Consider the following 12,134-nt stretch of genomic DNA (forward strand, 5'->3'; position numbering starts at 1 on the left):
TCTTCTGAGTTATAGTACTATACGTTTATTAATTTTCACCCATAAGCATCTACAATAACCAAACCTGGGCTTTGAGCCAGAGCATTATATTACACTAAATTCCATGTTTTATTATGGCTTTGTAAAGACTAACATTAAACTATTTTCCTATAATGAAAATGCCATTATGTATATAATTAATTTGCTTTCCCTATTGCTGTGGCTACTTCACATTCTGTGTATGGCTTAGAATAGATTGTACCTGCAAGGAATATATACTTGGTTCATGCCTATTACATTCTATGCAGGAAATGGAAGGTTTTTTTCCTATTTCAAAGAATTTTAGAGGGATTGTCTGATTTTGATTGCTGTATTCTCCTCACTACCTAGTAAGCACAGTGCTGTACATTGTATACAGGTTGCGCTTGGTATTGCAGCTCTGCCACATTCAATTGAATGGAACTGAGCTGCAGCATGGTCTTGTGACAAATGGACATGAAGTCAATGGCCTGAGAAGAGGAAGTGAATATCATAGTTTCAGACAACCTTTTAGTTACTGTATGTAGCATCTCATGTCTGCATGCCACATGTGTCCTTCCCTTAGTGGAGCCATCATGGCCTGTGACTGATGTAATATAAAATGATATTTCTTTAGTGCTGCTCACATGGATTAAAAGTCACATAGATAAGATGCTGGTGTGTTTTGCTCCAAAGCTCTTTGTCATGAAAGTCCTAGACCATAGAAAGTTTTTGCATTAGTGGTCGTATCCATGGCAACCGATCAAGATAAAAGACTGTCACCACTAAGAAAGTTAGAGAAAATCTTTAAAACTCTGCAGAATTTTTAATTACTTCTATTTGCAAAAATGTTTAACTTTTAATTATGTACAAATATAGATATGATTATGTACATTGGAATACCCCTTTAAGGGTAGACAAGATACCAATATACCCACACAACTCACAACTAACACGTAAAAAGGTAACACTGCTGAGCGCTAGTTGCTCTATTCGGACTTCTGGGGAATGTTCTAAACTCTAGATTTAATTTACACAAAATATACAGTACTTTTACAGTAAAAAGATGGAATAACAAAAAGACATACAAACCAACAATGAAAAATAAAAATTGGGGAAAAAAAGTGCAGACCTGTTTAAGTCTGGGATGGAGCACCACAGAAGGAGGATATAGAATCCATGCTAGATGTGGCTCCAAAGAATCCTGCATTCCCTCACATTTATGGACCCCCAGGTCTCTCCACTTTCTGTAGCCTCCCACCTGTAATGGCATAATTTTAATTTGTTCACAATTTAGAACTTGGATTAGCAGGCTCCCAGATCAGCCGGTGTCACAAGGTCTGCTACGATCAGCACAACTGATTTGCTAATTAGAGTGACTTTCTGTATTGAATGCAATGCCTGGGACTTATTGGCCACCTGTCTCCTGGATTGTGGATTGAAATTACCATACAAATTGGAGTTACCAACACAGGAAGGTCTGGCACCAACAAATTCAGAAAGGTCCAATCTCCTAACTAGAAACCATAATTATAAGGAAATTCTTAAATAAACACATAATTCATAATAAATAGATAGATAGATAGATAGATAGATAGATAGATAGATAGATAGATAGATTATTACAAGCCTGAAACAAAGCGTCAGGTTTGACCAAATGTACTGTATGGTATTATTGTTAGATGATGTAAATCAGTCATCCGCCTCCAGTATTGTGCATGCTCTACAAATCTTGCGCCCACATTTTTAGCATATTAAGTTTATAGCCATATTTCTAATTTTTTTTTTAGCCTGTATGACACTCTGTCCTATTATCTGCACATTTTTGTGGAACATCCTTATACCGACCTTCACCACATCATTTAAGTTTACATCCTGACACAAAATGGCTTCATTCTTCATAACAATATCTCAATCTTATGATTAAACTGCCTTGTAAAGGGCATTGTAAACCCATTTAACATTTTTGTGTAACAGGTTTGTTTCAGCATATTGGCCCTGGACCTAAATCACCCAAATCGGGTAACATTGCTTTGCCAACTTACATACCATGCCATCAGAAAAATTCCTTCTGGTTGTAACTAATTCACCAATTGGGATGGCTTTCTCGACATGTTTAGGGTGGGACGGTTCTCAAGCTGCCATGCACCTTTGACTAATAAAAAAGACTAATGTGTATATTTCTCTATTATATTATTATAATTATTATTTATTCATTATAAATTAATTTGGTCTTTTTCCCTAATGGGTCAAATAACTTCAATGGAATTTCTTTGTTCTTTGTTCCCATAGATAATTGGATGTTTTATTGTATCTTTACTGTTGTGTTTCAGCTTGCTTGTAATAGTATTGATGGTAAACTAGTACATAGGTATATTAATCAGTAATAGAGATGAGCGAGTAGTACTCGATCGAGTAGGTATTCGATCGAATACTACGGTATTCGAAATACTCGTACTCGATCGAGTACCACTCGCTGTTCGAATGTAAAAGTTTGATGCAGAACCATCATTGATTGGCCGAATGCTATACAGTCGGCCATTCAACGCTGGTTCTTCTCCTACCTTTAGAAGTCTTCTCCGTGCAGCTTCCCCGCGGCATCTTCCGGCTCTGAATTCACTCTGCCCAGGCCCAATGCCTGGCAGAGGGAATGAAGAGCCGGAAGATGCCGCGGGGACGCTGAAAGGAGAAGACTGCTCGGAGGATCCAGCCCAACCCTCACTTGAGGACTTGGTAAGTATAATTTGATCGAACGTTGCCTACCCCTGAAACGAGCATTTTCCCCCCATAGACTATAATAGGGTTCGATATTCGATTCGAGTAGTCGAATATTGAGGGGCTACTCGAAACGAATATCGAACCTCGAACATTTTACTGTTCACTCATCTCTAATCAGTAATAACTACATACCGTAGCAATAAAATCTTATAGCATCAGGGAGGAAGCTCGAATGCAGATAGTAAATCATTCTCTGGAATAATTTTTAAAAAGCAAACATGGAAACACCAAATATCAACATTTTGTAATATCTGTGAACTGAAATGTGTTCTTAGTGAGTGTGCAGGAATTGCCCTGGCAGAGTTATCTCTATACAGCACAGTGGCAGACAGTCTTCCAGACAGCTCACAGCAGGCACTAATAACACGCCCTGTCTGCTCTCAGATTTAAATTAAAGACGCTCATATTCTCTCCGGCAAAAATAGCACTTCCCCCAGGGACATGTCAATTTCCGCCTTTGTAGATCAGCGCTCCAAGGTAATGTTGATCTTTATGTAATGTTATGTCACTAATTACAGTAATAGAATATTGAGATTTATTAAAAACTCATGGTGGTCCGTCGTATTAAAATATTTCAGTATAAAACCAAAGAAGTATCTTTGGATAAAAAAATTTGGAAAGTAAGAAATGAAAAGTAAGCATTGCCACCTTTCACAACAATTACAAGCTTTCATCTTTACAGAAATATCAGCTTTGCATATATGAGTACTGGAGATTCTGCCATTCTTTCATGTAAATCTGCTCAGACTCTGTTAAGTTACAGTAGATGGAGTTCACAAGGATACAGTTACTTTCAAGTTCAGCTACAAAGTCTTAAAGAGATTGCCCTCTGGCCTTTGACGTTAACATTTTCTATATTATTTCTGTGTACCTTTAGTTTAATGCTTGGGCTCTACACATGCTGGAAAATAAGACTTTAAAGTTATAGTTCTTCATGCCAGGTTTTCCTTTAACTTTTTGTTATATTTTGGTACATTGACCAAAAGGTTTGGTCTCATTACCATTGCCATATGTATTTTGGAACACTTGTTGCAAAGATCAAATTTAGTTTTTAACAATAGCTTTCTACTTGACACATGTATATAGAGTTGTCTTTGGTAAAGTACTGTGTCCACTCAACATTTTTTATATGCACAGTCCTTGCGCCTGAGCCATATTAACTTGATTCCTGGGCAATGGTGTAACTAAAGTTTTGTGGGTCTGGTGCAATCTTTTGTCCAGGACCGCCAATCTCATCCCTACTGCAAATTCTTGATAGTGATGGTTACGGGTGCTAAAGAGTTTAAACAACCTGAATTGAATATCGAACCCTATTATAGTCCATGGGGGGAAAATGCTTGTTTCAGGGGTAGGCAACATTCGATCAAATTATACTTACCAAGTTCATGAGCGAGGGTCGGGCTGGATCCTCCGAGAAGTCTTCTCCTTGCAGAGTCCCCGCGGCATCTTCCGGCTCTGAATTCACTCTGCCAGGCATCGGGCCTGGGCGGAGCCGACTGCACATGCCTGCACTACAAGCGGACATGCGCAGTCGGCTTTGCCCAGGCTCGATGCCTGACAGAGTGAATTCAGAGCCGGAAGACGCTGCGGGGAAGCTGCACGGAGAAGACTTCTAAAGGTAGGAGAAGAACCAGTGTTGATTGGCCGACTGTATAGCATTTGGCCAATCAATGCTGGTTCTGCATCGAACTTTTACAGCAAAAAGTAAAGAATATCCAGCGTCTCCAGAAGGTAAAAATTAACTTTTATTTCCGCATTAAAAAAATATAAGCATGACAGGTAAGTACACCCAGCGTACAGAGATTGTTTAAGCTACGCGTTTCAGAACCTTGCTGGTTCCTTCATCATCATCGAATTTTTACATTTGAATAGCGAGTGGTACTCGATCCAGTACGAGTATTTCGAATACATAGTATTTGATCGAATACCTACTCGATCGAGTACTACTCGCTCATCTCTAACCATTACCACTTTGGTCCATACACCTACATCCATGAACACTAGAGGTATGCCGTAAATGTAGATTTTTTGATTACTTGGTAAACAGACATGTTACTGTATATTCTATTATTGACATTGGACTGTGCAGCAATGGATTCATGCCTAAGGCTTTATACCTAACCAACAGCGATATTTAGCTTGTTCTGCATAATTTCGCCATATCGCCAGCTGTTTGCCTGCGTTTTTTCCATTATCCACACAGTGCACAGTGCTTTTTCTTTTTTTCCCACCAATGCTTTAACATCATATATCAGCAACATGAAACTCTTTAAACATAAATTCCCAGCTTGCAACTACTATGCAAACATTTTACCTTTATCTTTCAAATGGTATTCATCTATATACAGTATTCATGTCCTTGTATGGGTGTGTAGAATAGGTTGCTATGCTACACAAAGTGGACGCAGTGGCATTTAAAGCCACCATATTGTAAATTACAAAGGATAGTAACAACTGAAGCAACATACTGAGACAAATGCATGGTCTGACATTTTACTAAAAACCATTCTGTACATTTTTCTAGCAGAATAAATCTGTAATAACAGTAGCCATCACTTTACTCACTTTCTGTAGATTTGCAAATTCCATTTGTGCAGTTGTCAAATTAGATATTTTAGCCAAAGAGTGGAACAAACAGGGCATTCGCTTAGCCTCTTGTTGTTAAGATTTAGTCATCTGTTACAAATGGATTTTGCATCGTAAGAGCTCTAAAGAAATGTAGAATGTTGTGTTTGTGAGTACATAAGTTGATAAAGGTATTTGATTTTGTATCATGCAATTTTATGCTTCCAAATCTGAAGTCATTTCCAAAAGAGAACCCACTTAGCAATGAGAATGCTCCAAATGTTATTATGGTCCATTTCCGAAACGTGAATGAATAGGTAATGTTCCATCAGCTGAGATTATTCCCAGTGATACGGATATTGTGCTGTATGGTATTGTACCTGTGGAGGAATATGGTTTAGAGCCAAGGGCAATAGGAGTGCTGTTAGCCAAGTCTACCTGCTGGTGATGTGTTGAGGTGGTACAGGTCACCATGTGGTAACACTTCCAATATTGGTTAATTGATATGGACCAGCTGGCTGATATAGTATTCTCACAATATGTACAATCAAGCTCATGTTCATGTGAAAAATTAGCAATGCTACTGGCACACATAGGTTGGTGCTTCTGTTTCCTTATTTTTCTGTGTCACTTCCCCTCCTTAATGTGTATTAGGTAGACTGGCATTTAAGAGGTTGATATAGAGTAAAAATTGGCAAGTGGTAAGAACGTGTTACTCATACAGTATATGTCATTATACATTTGTGGGGGTTTTTTTACTTTCTGTAATTGTGCATTTATATATGTTACACTGATTTATGTGACATGTATATGATCTTATATCTCAGACTGTCTCTGAACCTCATTTGATCACCATCACTTTGGTATTTGTAGATATGTAAGGCAGATATGATTATTGGTGGAATTAATTAGAAAAAAAAAAAAATCAAGTATAGTTATTGACCCGAGAAAAAAACCCGAGAGCCATATCACAGCTCTATGATATTTATAATGGAGTTCCCTATGCCTCTCTACGGCGAAAGCGGTTTTTTTTTAACCAGACACAAAGTCGGACATGCATGACTTTCTGTCCAGTTAAAAAAAAAAAAAACGGTTTCGCCACGGAGACCAGAAGACGCTCACAGGTGGACACTGACTGCCAGGTTTCCGTCTCCTGTCCAGTTTCTCGGGCAGAAGACGGAAACCCAGGCGCAGATGTGAACCTGCCCGAATTCTGAATAATAATAATTCTGGTATTCCACTTTATAATAATGTAATGGAAGTTTATGGTCACAAAGAGCCATCATACAGGTAGTTGTACTGCAATATGTAAGATGACGTAATACAGAGGACTAGGGTTACCTAGGTACTAGGGTCCACCAGCCTTCTACCAATAAATGGCCACATGCAAATAGTCCAACCTTTCCTTCAGCCCTCTGGTGATACAGAAACTGAGAAAGGTTATATATCAGAGCCGCCACACACCTCAAACCTCAAAGAGTTATAATGATAAAAGTTAGCAAAGTGTTTAGAACCCGAAGACTCCCATTCTCATTTACATAAAAAGAAAGCTTTTCTTTACAAAGGCTATAAAGTGATCCGGAACAGTAACTGCATAGAGAAGACGCTCATGAAACGCTGTAGTGACAGGCGGGCAGCCTAGCAAAGAGATCTAAGAACCGTCGCACAGAACAGTAACACAGCAGGGGTGCATGGATCTGCAATTTTGTGTGTCACTTAAAATGCTGTTATGTCAAAGCGCTTGGCTCATAATTTAACAGGACAGCCCCACACATTTTCCCACATAAGACCTTATTTTACAGTTGATATCACCTTACTAGCCGCTCTTAGGTGGAATTGTGTGGATACACATTTGTACTATTAACACAGCTTCCTATAAGGAGTGATTTGTGATAATGAGACTCCCGGCTTCTCATGAGAATAGAAATATGAGCAGCAGGCATACATTTGCTGCAGATAACACAATGAGGCTTCTGTCTAGAAGACAATATATTTGCCTTAAGTACTGGTTAAAGTTAAACCTTTCTTTCAACTCTTAAGCATTAAGACAATAAAATAATTGTATAAATGGGGAGGACAATAGTAATATTTTCTGATCATGTAGCGCCATTTACAGCTACTACATATCCCATGAAGCCTCCAGAGGTATGCACAGATCAGACTGGAGACATGGGAGCTGAAGCAGAGGGCCAAACTGAGTAGCTGAGGTGTACAACACATAAAAATTGGGGGAACACCACATCATACAAAGAAGGATTTGTGGCTGTGGCCAGGTGACCACAAATAATAGGAATCTGAGATGAAAATCCAGAAATGTGAAACAGCTAAAAGCTGTCAATCTGGCATGTATACACGTGCCAGCAGATGACGCGCTGAAAATGCACCCATTCATTTCAATGGGAGTTAGGACCGTATACGCCGCGTTATTTTGCAAAATAACGTGGCTTTCTGTCTGTCAGCCAGGTGTGCAGATATTTTTGATCCCATAGTGTATATAGACCCATCCTCTAAGATGTTTGCAGCATGCCTGGCACTGGCCTAGTACGGATGGTAGGATATGTATGGTTTTGTATAGTACATGGATAATGAGAATTGCCTTCAGCTTGCTCGCTGAGAGAAGCAGTTCGTCTAGGTTGTATAATGAGCGAGGTATTGTATTGTACATGGTGAATACTAGTAGAATATGACAGATGTGTCTTATGTCACATGTGCTGCAGGGAGCCTCAGCTTAGATGAAACTCCTCAAGAACACTTGCTGTGAAGTTCCTACCTTTGATTCACATCACAATTTTACATCAGCGTGTTATATTCTAAGTCTTTTGTCATATTTTATACGAAACCTGCTTGTTTTACATATTATCAAAATTAAATATAGCATATTCTTCAGAATTTTAGAGTTGCGTTTGTCAGCGTTTTGATGCATACGATATAAGAAAAGATAACTCTGCTATTTTAGTGTCTGATGTTCGCACACCTGTGAGCAGACTGTGCCCCTTGGTGCATAGGCAAGCAGTGAAATCGCTGTTCCATTTGATGCCATGGACTGTGCTCAGCTATTTTTGACTTATTATCACAAGTTTTCATAGCCGGCTTGTCATATTGTCCACAAACATGAGTGGTGTGTTAGCAGACAGCGGTGATGTATGACAGAGTATAAAGCTACATACACATGACCATATGCATAGTCACATTTAACAGATCCCACACTGACTTATTCTTTTGCTAAGTCTCTATACACATGACAGTCTATTATCACAGATCTGTGTGCAAGTCCAGTGAGTCGAGAGGCAAAATTCTAGACAGATCCTATTCCTGTACGTTTAGTAGTCCAGGCTCATTAATGGATATTAATTAATTGGGTCCATGGAAGGCATGGGCGGTACATAGGTATTATCCACGTGCTGTCTCTGTGGATTTCTCATGGTTCTATAAATGCTTATCTGATTTTTGCTCTTGAGTAGTTTTGTAGATTCTCTCCTTCTGCGTCCTTTTGCTGATTTTATGGGTCACCAGTATGCTGTCTGCTGTAAAATGTCAAAGAAGGGATCCTGGCCAGTGGCGTTACTAAAGTCATGTGGGCCCAGGCAAAATCTTTTGTGCGGGGCCCCCTACCTCATCCCTACAGTTAATTCTTGATAGTAATGGTTACAGGTGCTAAGGAGTTTAATCAACCTTAGTGTGGTTAGGGTAATCTGTGGGTCTCCTTGACTTATAGGCTAGATGGAAGCTGCAATCTTAATACTTATGCCAGTGCTTATGGGCCCCCTAAGGCTACTGGGCCACAGTGTGACTGCACCCCCTCAAGTTACGCCCCTGACCCTGTCCACCTTTGTTTCACAGCTGACTGTGCTTGCCTGTCCTTGCCTATGGTAAGGCCTCTTGCTTCTTGGCCAATCCCAGCAGTAAAATGCTTTGTGCAAACATTACCACTAGGACCTTTGACTGGCTGAGGCAGTTATATGATGATGATGGATGGATGGATGGATGGATATGATGATGATGATGATGATGATGATGATGATGATTGATGATGATGATGGATGATGGATGATGATGATTGATGATGATGATGATGATGATGATTGGACATCATCACTTCAAGACTGGCAAAGACAAGAAACATGGGGGTCCAGAAAAAATAAGTCAGACATCCCCTTTATATTCTTCTTGGACTTTCTGATCCTCTTGTGTAATAACTTAAAGTATGGCATAGGATTTGCTTCATTTACATTGTTCTCCTACATACAGTATGACACCATGAGAAACAACCTATTCTTTTAAGAGAAAAAGCATAAAATGTTTTAGAGAAATCCATATATAATCATAACTGAAGGGTATATTGAGTGTATCAACCTGCTGATAGACCGTACATGTATTAACTGTTAATGCAAGTATCACAATATTTCAATTCCATTCTGATGTCTTTTACCAATATGAAGACATTTCTAACAAGTCATAAGACGAAATCTTCTGAATCTTATCATTGCCAAAAATACATGCATATTAGACAGACCTATACCTTGTGTGGTAACAACTGAAAATACTGATTAATTCTGAATCTTTTAATTATCACTTATTAATCCAGTGGTTAACTACATTAAATTTACATAAATACTGTAGATGCCTCACCGTTGCCAAGTAAACATAAATGAGTTAATACAATGGAGCTTCTGCAGAATATAACAATGCTTTTCACCTTTTGTATTATCTTCTGTATTATTGCGGCGCGTTCCTCAGACTGATGCTTTGTGGTCAGTGTTGGTAACTAAGCTACAAGCATGATTTTAGATCACCTTGGAAACCATAATCAAAGGGATATAGTGCATTTCTTTTGTTATAGTATATAACTCAGTCTGATAAGTAGATGTGCCCTGGAATATAAAGGATCGTCCAATCACTCTCAGGTTTCCTAGTTCCATTCCCCATCTTCTGTATTAAATCATATAAAACATATGCACATCCACTCTTATGGTAGTCCTTGTTGTTACCATTGTAGAGATAGGATACATCATGTATTAGATCTATTATACATCTTATCAGCCCATATAACATAGACCTTAATGATTGACATCACCCTTCAGTTTGACCTGGGGGCTCCTGTTGTATTATGGGTTATTGTTATGTCCATAGGATACAAATGTCTGATGGCCAAGAATGGGATCCCTCGACTAGACTGATAAAGTGACCACTGGTGGCTACAAACAGCTAGAAAATGAATGGAGAGATGGCTGCTAGAGATGAGCGAGTACTGTTCGGATCAGCCGATCCGAACAGCACGCACGCATTGAAATGAATGGAAGCACCTGGTACTTCCGCTTTGACACCGGCTGGCCGCTTAACCCCCCGCGTGCCGGCTACGTCCATTCATTTCAATGCGTGCGTGCTGTTCGGATCGGCTGATCCGAACAGTACTCGTTCATCTCTAATGGCTGCACATACCTGTAGCTCTCCATTCAGCTCCATATATATGCAGGGTTCTGGATATAGCCTGGGGGGCACAGCTTAAAATTTTTTTGAAAACATAAAGGATTATCTATAATTTTAAAAAATAGCTTCGGTAAGGTCAGCAGTTTTTTTCTCCTTTTCGACCATGCCATACACTGTATTTTTCCCTTCCATGGTATATTTATTATTCTTTATCCATGCTTCTGCATTAATACTAATGGAATATTTTTTTAATTATTCACGTAAGTAAAATGAGGGAATCGCTTCGCCAGATTTCAGAATCGGAGTCAGTTGCTTTATTTTACTCCGAATAAATCGAGAAGAGAATGTTACAGAATTTCGTCCTCCTTACATAGAAATGTGTTGTGGTCCTTCCACAAGCCATTCATGGCTATACTACAAGGTATTGTATTCTTCCAGCACGCATAGCCTTCCCGAGCTTTTCCCTTCCCGCTGCTCGGATTGCCATGGTTACTGGACGCGATGACTCAGGGAACACGATGTTTGACCACCCTTTTCATTTAGTAGCCATAGTAACAATGTGAAGTGGTAATAAAAGAAGAGCACAAAAAGACGAGCAAAACCTTTACTGACTGTTATTCCATGTTACCTCATTCTTTAGGGGACTAATCCAGGATTGTTGCATCATGAAATATGTTTTCTCATTTGTTCCGTTCCTTGTTGTCACCCTCAACAAATAGAGATCTGGCATATATTAACCCATACCTCTCCGATAACAGGGGGCCTTAAAGCTATGCGCTTTCTTTGGTCTTACTACGGTACTGTGGTGTGGTCATATGTAGAGCTGAAAGGTCAGTAAAACTGTCCTCAAACACAACTAATTTCTCAATTGTTTCTACAGAATCTAAGAAGATAGATCTCACTGTGAAAAACATAAGAAATTAGATGCATTATTATTGAAGCCCATATGTCAGGCCCATAGCAAAACTTAAAGGGATTCTACCACTAAAACGCTGTTTTTTGTGCTTTAGACGTTGGAATAGCCTTTAGAAAGGCTATTCGTCTCTTACCTTTAGACGTGGTCTCCGCGGCGCCGTTCCTTAGAAATACCGGTTTTGACCGGTATGCTATTGAGCTCTCCACAGCACTCAAACGGCGATGGGGGCGTCCCCACTGCTGCCCGAGAACCGGCTCCAGCGACGCCTTCTTCTTCAGCTGCACCCTCCCATTCTCTGTCGTCTTCCTTCTTCGTCAGCTCTGACTCCTGCACAGTCTTGCCTTGCGGCCTCGAAAATATGGCCACCGGCCGGCATGCGCAGCACAGTCGGCTCTACTAGTGTCTCGCTGGCAGAGCCGACTGTGCAGGTGTCAGAGCTGACGAAGAAGGA

The 12,134-nt window shown here is 39.7% G+C and overlaps 1 protein-coding gene across 4 annotated transcripts in view; it reads left to right on the top strand.

The window, feature by feature from the left end:
- TMEM108 (transmembrane protein 108) overlaps window positions 1-12,134 on the top strand; it is a 515,125-nt gene that overhangs the window by 457,855 nt on the left and 45,136 nt on the right. The gene's annotated exons all lie outside the window — the stretch shown is intronic.

Source organism: Leptodactylus fuscus, chromosome 4 (assembly GCF_031893055.1).
Source record: "Leptodactylus fuscus isolate aLepFus1 chromosome 4, aLepFus1.hap2, whole genome shotgun sequence".
Taxonomy (NCBI): Eukaryota; Metazoa; Chordata; class Amphibia; order Anura; family Leptodactylidae; genus Leptodactylus; species Leptodactylus fuscus.